Source organism: Triticum aestivum, chromosome 7D (assembly GCF_018294505.1).
Source record: "Triticum aestivum cultivar Chinese Spring chromosome 7D, IWGSC CS RefSeq v2.1, whole genome shotgun sequence".
NCBI classification, from domain to species: Eukaryota; Viridiplantae; Streptophyta; class Magnoliopsida; order Poales; family Poaceae; genus Triticum; species Triticum aestivum.
The window spans coordinates 109,586,454-109,596,056 of NC_057814.1; positions in this window are offsets into that span (position 1 = coordinate 109,586,454).

Below are 9,603 nucleotides of genomic sequence, written 5' to 3' on the forward strand. Positions count from 1 at the left end.
GAGGAGGTCGGGGGCTGACGGCGAAGGGATCTGGAGGAATCGCTAGGTCAGGAGGAACGGCAGCGAACGACGTGCGAATTCCTTAGTGTTGGTTTTTTCGTAGGTTTTTTTTCGTCGATTTTTTTACGGTTTTTTTTCTCGATCATCTGTGTAGGACGTGGGAATCGACCGGGTAGGAACCTCGCATGGGCATCGTTTTTTTTTTCTGGTTCGGCGCTGGAACGAGGGTGGGATCGTAGGTACCTGGGAGGTGGGATCGAGGATGAAAAAAAACCCGTCTCTGGTGGGACGAAAATTGACCGGCGGAGCCTACCAACTGCTCCATTAGGAGTAGAGATATGAAGTTGTACGATGAGACAGTAACTGTACAATCGCCTCAGCGCGTATATAGTAATCGTATTCACTGTATTCTTAAATATAATGATCAAAATGAGCATACATCATAAGTACAGTGACCACTGATGCATTTTACTCTTTTTAAAATTTAGAACTTACGACGTAAGTTTCATAAACTTGTCAATGTAAGTTATGAACTTGTTGATGCAAGTTTGGTAAATTACATCTATGTCATTTATATTTAAGAGCATTTACAGCAAGACATATCAAATCTGGCACCCTATACGTTCGTGGACGTGTGGGGACGCGTCTGCGGACAGTGATCGATCAATCCTCAAACTGTCACGTCCACAGCCGTGTACCTCATATCCGGTAGTCTAAATCTATATTAGACATGCAACATGAAAGAAACTACGTAGATGATCAACGAAAATAAACTACTCAATAAACTAAAATAAATGTAAATTGACGGGGTACTAGCATTCAGAATGACAAAAGCAGTGCTCTCATTTCCCTAGGTAAGTGTATTTGCATGGTAATACGTGTCTCATTCATATGATAAAGATCAAAATAAAAATCACGTAAGGACTGACATGACAAAACTGAAAAGATACTAAAACACATCTGAGTTTGATACCAACATCACCTGCCTACGGCACCACCACGGCAGACATTGAAGAATAGAACGACGAATCACCTCATCACACGAGCTTGACGCGGCTCCATCGCTGATATGCAGTTTTGCGGACCACCAAGGTGGCTCCCCAAAGGTGAAGCCATTGCCGTAGAACGAATCAGACTGGGGCAACACCCCGGACACGCCATCGAACTCCAGATCTGACACCCCACCACGACTAAGACGTCGAAGGAGGAAATCACACCTGCCATCCATCAACCACGAACCCAGCACAAGTTCCGTCTTTTAGATGTCGCCGATGCAGACCACAATCTGCATCCGCTCCTGGACTATCTCCCAAGCTCCGCGCCGACGCTAGAGCAGACGCCATCGCAACGGCGAAGCCCGAGGACACATGTCCACCACGAGGATGCCGCCGCCACCACACCATCCTTACTTGACCAGACTGGATTCCAAATCCATCCCCGACGATAGGACCAATCGTCTCATCTGAGTAGGATCTGAAGAAAATTTATTCAGCGCCTCCATCGTCGCCGTCGAAGCCAAGACGATAAACAACCTAAAAAACTAAGCTACTTTGGCCTAAAACTGTCCACATCAGTGGATCCGGCGACCCCCTCACCGCCGACGACCGAGGTCGTCGACGGAGGGGAGCTGCCAGAGAACGGTGGCGGAGCGCGAGTCCGTGGCACACTGTATTGTTCTTCCATCTCCTCCCTAGTACACTGTATTTTACTTTTATAAAGTTAGTTTTTTAGTCATGACACGCTGCTAAAATATGTGATGCGTCATTTACTCTTTTCGGGTACTCTATGTCATGCGCTGAAAAAGAGCATCGTATCATCAACCAAAAGTTATAAGCCACACCGCCCCCCAATTAGGAGATGAATAAAACCATAAATCTGGCAATCTAATTTAGGGCTCTCAATAAAGTATTACCATCATATCTGCCAGTATGTTAAAAAGCAATAGGGACAGGGGAATTACCCTGAAAATGCCTTTGCATGTTTCGAAAATACCCATTGTTCTATTAACTTTCACACCAACACCCCCTCCCTAAAAAAAGAGAGATCCTTTTGCTTGGTGTTGAGTAAAAAATTTACGATGGGACCGCCGAAGGATGTTCAAATTTCATAGAGTTCTTCGAAATCAATCTCAAAGTTAGTACTTCTTCTTAGAGCATCTCCAACAGACGTGCTACGGTGCAACATGGATTTCTTTTTACAGCGCCGAAATAGCCCTTTTGCACGTCGGACCACACAATTGCTTCACCAGGCGCTGAAACTTTTTAATGCGCCCGAGCGCCGCTTCTGCAGGCGCAGCAAAATAGACCGCGCGCGCCCAGCACAAACACCATTTTGCATTAAATGTGAAACAAAGAAGATCAAACACACACAAAATAAATCGACAAAAGATAGTTCGATTATTATTACAACTCAAACAAATAATTAAACTTCAATACAACAAATAGTTCATGACCAATAGAACAAATAATTCAATACAATACAACAAATAACAGTACAACAAACATACAACATCATGCGTTTTGTCGCCCATTCCAGGGCCAACACTCCTCGACTAGATCCTTCTGAAGTTCATCATGTGTTTCGGCACGTCGAATGGCACGATAGGAGGCAATAAAGCGGGCCACCCTCTCAACCCTTCTCCGCACTAGAAGTGGGTGTCCCATCAACTCATACTGAGAGTAGTCCAAATCTTTCCCACGCTCATTCTTGATGTCATGTTATGCATGATCACACAAGCGCTCATGATGTACCAAAGGATATTTTGATCCCAAAATGTAGCCGGTCCTCTCACAATAGCAAATTGGCCTTGCAAATCCCAAAAGCTCTCTCCACATCTTTCCTAACTGCCGTCTGAGCATTGTGGAAATCACGATTTTTCTTACCTTCCTGTTTTTTCAACGGCTTCACAAATGTTTGCCACTTTGGGTAGATACCATCCGCAAGATAGTAGCCATAGTTGTATGTATGGTCATTTGCTACAAACTACACCAGTGGAAGTTCACCATTTGCAATCCTATTCATGAGTAGTGACCATCGAACAACATTGATGTCCTTCAAAGATCCTGGCATTCCGAAAAAAGCAAGCCAAACCCAAGTCTCCTGATCGGCCGCCGCTTCAAGGATTATAGTGGAACCTTTTTCTGGCTGTGGAATTGTCCATGTCATGCCTTAGGACAGTTCTTTCCAACTCCAATGCATGCAATCTATTGAGCCAAGCATACCTGGGAACCCGCGAGCTTTATTCATCTCCAAAAGCCTTGCGGCGTCTTCAGCATGGGGATCTTTCAAATATTTCGGACCAAACACTTGCACGATTCCAACCGTGAAACGCTTGACACACATGATGGCTTGGCTCTCACCCATGGCCAAGTGATCATCAACTAGATCCGCCGGAATACCGTATGCCAACATACACAAAGCGGCGATCACCTTTTGAAAGGTGCTATGCCCGAGTTCTCCGGCAGCATTCCTCCTTTGCTGAAAAAACCGATCATGGCTCGCCAGTCTCTCTGCAATGTGTTTGAACAACTCAATGCTCGTCCTAAAACGGCATCGAAAGTAGGACTCGGGGTACGTGGGATTCTCCGCAAAATAGTTCCTCATCGATCTGTTGTGGGCATCGATCCTTTCCCTCCACAATTCTGATGACCAAAAACCGAACCACCGTGCCTCGGCTTTTAGTTGATGTGCATAGCTAGGACCATTGCGAGGTCCTCCTCCTCTTGAAGATCAAATTCTTCATCGGAAGAATCGTGGGACGAACTCATCTACAAATTTGAATTCAAACTAAAATTTAACACTACAAACAACATGCTCCAAATTCATCTACAAAAATGAAGTTACATGCAATATATACCTTGCAAGCGTTTTGTCAAACACCTTGTGGGCACCAAGCTGCAAACCCCCGCCGGGCGCTGTTCGTCGGTGGAACGGGTCGCTTGAGGGGCGGAGGAAGCAGCGGCGGCCACCGGGGAAGAGGGGGAAGCGGTGCGCGCGGTGCGCCGATGGGTCGCGGAGAGGATGGGGAAGTTGCGCGCGCGAGTGGATATCGCAGATCCGGCGGTTGGTGGACATTAGCGCGGGCGAGTCACTGTACAGCGCGCGGTAGCAGATGCTCGAAAAAGCAGCGCGCGATTCAGTTATGTTCGCCGCACGGAGTGGTTTTTAGCGCGCGCATGATTTTTGCGCGTCTGCTGGAGCTGCCGATTCGGTCACGCGCGCGCTAAAAAAGCCTTTTTTCAGGCGCGCGGCTTCTGTTGAAGATGCTGTTAGGCAGGATTTATTGCTTGTGGGACATAGAGTGAAGAGCAAGAATGCAGATTGCCTTCATGCGTGACGAACCACCTGATCCAAAATGAAGAATGCGGCTAGCTAGCGCCGCTGCGCTTGTTTGCTGTTCCGAGCGCACCCTCCACCCCACGCACACACCAACATTGCTCCACACCCTCATGCTACATCATCCAAGAAACCGCGTGCATTTATTTGTGGTTTCAAAAAATTTAAAAAGCCGTAAATTTTGACTCGAGTATCGGAATTTAGATCCGCTTTCACCATTGGGTTTATCACGACGAGTTCTTCAAAACTAGATCCCATATGGGCAGGTTTCGAAGAATTTTTTCCTTGAGCAACTTTGGGTGCAATGGAGACAACTTTAGTACTATCACTACAGGAATCAGGCACTTTGCCGTCAGCCATGGCTGACGGCAAAGGCATGGATGTCTGACGGCAAAGACCTTTGCCGTCAGCCAGCAGACGGCAACAGGTCCGGCTGAATAGGCTACGGCAAAGGCCTCTTTGCCGTCCGCTGGCGGACGGCAAAGCAGCAAAGGTCTTTGCCGTCGGCTGACCGACAGCAAAGAGCCTGGACAGCACACGTGGCATTTCAGGTCCGTTAAGTGGTTAACGGCGTGCTTAAAGATGCAAAGGCCTTTGTCGTCTGCTAGCTGACGGCAAATCTACCAAATAGGCCAGCCCCCTACACCCCAGGTTGCACAGGTAGCTGCCAGGTGGCCAGTTTGCCGTCTGCTGGTGGACGGCAAAGACCTTTGCTGTCAGCCAGCGGACGGCAAATTGTCTATATAGCCCCTGTTTTTCCTTTTTTTCCTAAATACTAACAATACGCTTCCAACAACATATACACGTTTCCAACAACATGAACATATATATATATATATATATATACAAGTTTCCAAAAACATGAACATATATATACAAGTTTCCAACAACATATCCAACAAGTTTGCAACAAGTTTCCATAAATAAAAAGGAAGCACAAGCACAAGTAAAAGTTTGCAACAAGTTTCCATCAATGCTAGCTGCTTCCTCATCTCAAGCAAATCTGCAAATTAGGAAAGATGAAAGTTAGAAGAAGACTAGCTAGAAGAAGAAGAAGAAGATACTTCTTCTTCTTCTTTTTCTTCTTCTTCTTCTAACTAAGCTAGGTAAAAATGCCATTTTTTAGCTAAGGTAGGAAAATAAACTAACTATATGATAGTTTGGAGCTAAACCAAGGTTATTATGCCATTTTTTTACCTAAGTGCGCTATTTATGTCAAAAATGAAGTAGCTAAGCTAATTATAGATCATTATTGAGCTATCCTAGGTTGTTATGCCATTTTTTACCTAAGTGCGCTATTTATGTCAAAAATAAAGTAGCTAAGCTAATTATAGATCATTATTAAGCTATCCTAGGTTGTTATGCCATTTTCGACCTAAGTGCACTAATTATGTCATAAATGAAGTAGCTAAGCTAATTATAGATCATTATTGAGCTATCCTAGGTTGTTATGCCATTTTTGACCTAAGTGCGCTAATTATGTCATAAATGAAGTAGCTAAGCTAATTATAGATCATTATTGAGCTATCCTAGGTTATTATGCCATTTTTTACCTAAGTGAGCTAATTATGTTATAAATGAACTAGCTAAGCTAGCTATAGATCATTATTGAGCTATCCTAGGTTGTTATGCCATTTTCTAGCTAACAAAGCATTTGTTAAGCAAAACACTTGGGAAAACTTACCATAATCTGGGAGGTGAAGGACCGGTCGGGGTTGCGCCACCGCGAGACGGAGAAGGATCGGTCGATCCTTGGTGGGAGGCGTGCTGCACGAAAGATCATTTGCAATGTTTAGTTAGCATGATGCAACTGAAATGTGAATACTAGTAACTATTGACCATTGAAATGAAACTTACCTTGTCCACTGTAGCAATCTGGGGCATCGGCGGAGGGGTCTGGCCGGTTTTCTCGCACACGGACTGCACATTTTGTTTTCACGAGTCAGTCATATTAGTTAGTAATGAAACGAACATCACGTGCATGATTTGGCTAGTATGTGGGAGAAACTTACCACGAGGAGCTCGTATAGGGCCCGGTGTGTAGGGGAACGCGACAGAAAACAAAAATTTTCCGACCTACGCACCAGCCCAGGACCACTATGGAGACTGCATACATGGTTTGATCTTTTTCGTTACCGACTCGTAGCGCAGCGGGAAGTAGAGTCGATGACGATTGGCGGTGCAGATCCCCGCGGCTAGGATTTACAACCTCCCAACCGCGAGGATGTATACCCTCATCTGCTCCTTAGACAGCCCTCCGGGAGGCGGTCGAACAGCCCCCCGAACGGTGTCGCGGACAGCCCTTCGGGAGGACCTTCGAAACTCGAATGGTCACTCGGACAGCCCTTCGGGAGGACCTTCGAAACTCGGACGGTCACACTGACAGCCCTTCGGGAGGCACTCACGAACTAAGACCGAAACTACGATCTCTCTACAGAGTTGCACACATACGGTGTCATCTATCCGGCAAGGCTTCGCCGTCCAGAACTAGTTCCTGCCGGAACCCAGACAGCCTTACGGCTCTACGAAACTATTTCGCTGGGAGGAAGAGAGAAGCCAGATCATGCATGGCACTTGTATGTGAGAAAGAGTGAGTGTGGAGGGCGGCGCCTCCACCTCTATTTATAGGAAATCCCAAGGGGTAGGGTAGTTTAACACAAAAACCAAAATGCACATGAATGAAGTCCTTCCTCAAGGACATAAGAGTGAAACCAAGGAACAAGAGGGGCTCCAAGGTGGAGCCCCAAGTGTGGCCGGCCACACCCCTTGGGGGGCCCCATGAGGGCCTCCCAATCCATCCATGTCATCCCGAGATCTTTTGGGCAAAGCCCCAAAAGGTGGCTTTCCATAAAATATCCCAAAAAGCACTTTCACTATTCACGACGACATTTTTCAGCGTCCGTTCGAACTGAAAATATTTATGTGGGCTTAGAAAATTTCCAGTACCCACCATAATAATTTTCAACGTGTTCTGGAACAATTCCAGTTTAGTGATTTTCATCTGCGAAAAGCATCTGAACTGGTTCCTGCAGCTCCGGAACATTTCCGGTTTTTATTTCTGAAAATTCCAAAAAGTTTCCAGAATGATTCTGGCACCCTCCAAGAATTATCAGGCATGTGCCGAAACCATTTTGACTTAATGGCATACCCCGAAACAACTATTTCGGTTTCACCGAAACTCATCCGGTGACCTCTCTCTGCGGAACTTCTCTGCTGTCCGAAACTTTTCGGTGTCCGAAACTTTTTCGACGATTTTCTCTCAGACTCCCTGTCTAGTATTCAGCAGAAAGATGACCCTTAAGCGTGTGACCCTATAGGTTCGGTGAAGTATAGACATGACCTGGAACCCCTTCCGATCAATGATCAACATCGGAGCCGTGGACACCCATATTGACCCCTATACCCACACGAATGAATATTCGAGTGAACCTCCAATTGCAGTGAGCTATTCTTGTTGCTTCACGATATGTCACAAACACCCGAGGTGAGATTTGTTGCATCCCCGTGGACGAACAATTTTTCCACCATGCAAGTTACCTCGTTACCGGTTTTGTTATCTTTTCTCGTTTCCGTGTTCCGGCATCCCAGTGATCAAATCACAGTGTGTCTGGCCAGACGATGATGGATACCGTAATACCGAGAGGGCCCGAGAATATCTCTCCATCGTCGGAGGAGCAAATCCCAATCTTGAGCTATCAAGTTACTTGACACACTTTTCCATGAACCTGTAAGCCGCCATAATAGCCACCCATTTACGGATGACGTTTAACAAACCCCAAAGTTCATGAAGCAAACATGAAGAAACTCGATACTCTCATGGTCTAAGGAATCATGCAAAGGTTAACCATCTCTGTGTTATGCACCATTAACTTGTCACGAATGAATCTCTTAGCATAATATCAATCCGGGTCGATTCAACACAAATGTTCTCTTAACATTGTGCCCTCAAAATTGCTGGCCTAGACATACCCATGATCAGGAAAACTGAACCATCATGCAACACTTGAGCTAGTCTTAGAGGCCAGAGTAGGAATGCTTCTTACCGTTTATTATTCCACACGTGCATATGAGTCTTCCTCCGAGCCTCGTGGATATTGCAGACTCGAGAATCATTGCAGTTATAGCATGGAACATAAACATAATTATGAACTTGGAGATAAATAATATCATTTATTATTGCCTCTAGGGCATATCTCCTAAAGACTCCCACTTGCACTAGAGTCAATAATCTAGTTAATGCTAATGCACTTTACACCTATGGCATACTGGTGTAAAAAATGTTCGCATGTGGTATAGCCTGATGTCCATCGGATCTGACAATTTCAGCTCTGTGTGTATCTCTGCATATCCTCGCATTTGCATGCTTTCACAAAATTCATATTTTGTGTGGACTTGGCATTGTATGTATGTGAATCATAGGTCGAACCTGGATTCCTCAGAATGAGTTATGGAGCAACTACCTGCAGTAGTGTCCCATTGACAAAAGCCATCTTGGAACCATGCTAAGTTCATGAATGAACTATATGATTCAACATCTTCTTTTGTCGCTTCTAAAGCATCAACATACTTAGTCATTTGTTATATAATTCACCACAGTATCCTGTTGGGAACAATTTCCAACTACCGTGCCACCATATTGTGTATTACACAAAACCCTTAACTTAAATCAAAAATCGCATGGAGAAAAGATGAAGATTGTATCGATGTAACATTTTAGAACGAACTCTTCATGATCTCTGCTTGCAAGAAAACATATCATCAGTACATACTCTAGTACTCAATGACATCTTTCACTGTTGTCCCACGATCAGTACTTTGATCACTTTAGTATCCATACTCGCAACACCTTGGGAGTATCGGACATATCTGGTTGTTTTACATACCATGGAATAGATGATTAATCCAAAACACGAAGGTGTGTGGAATCTCCATCATGTATTTTACTCCTCAGTGTTTTGGGACACCGAGTCTTGTAAAAACTCTTTCCATGTGACTTAGTCAAGAATCACTCCTTGGTGTTTTAAATGCTAAATAGGTTTTAGCACCTTGTCAATATGTATTCATTGCTTAGCCATATTAGGTAAATCTATCTCCATAGATCATCATGCCTAAAATTGAGGCTATTTAGCCTAAGCACTTCATCAAAAACAATTTCAAATGAAGTCCTAATTCGTGTTAAGAAATTTATTTCCAATTAACAATGTGTCAAGCACACAAGGTTTTTAGAAATATTATTACGCTCCCACTTACTTTCTTGAATTACAAGCA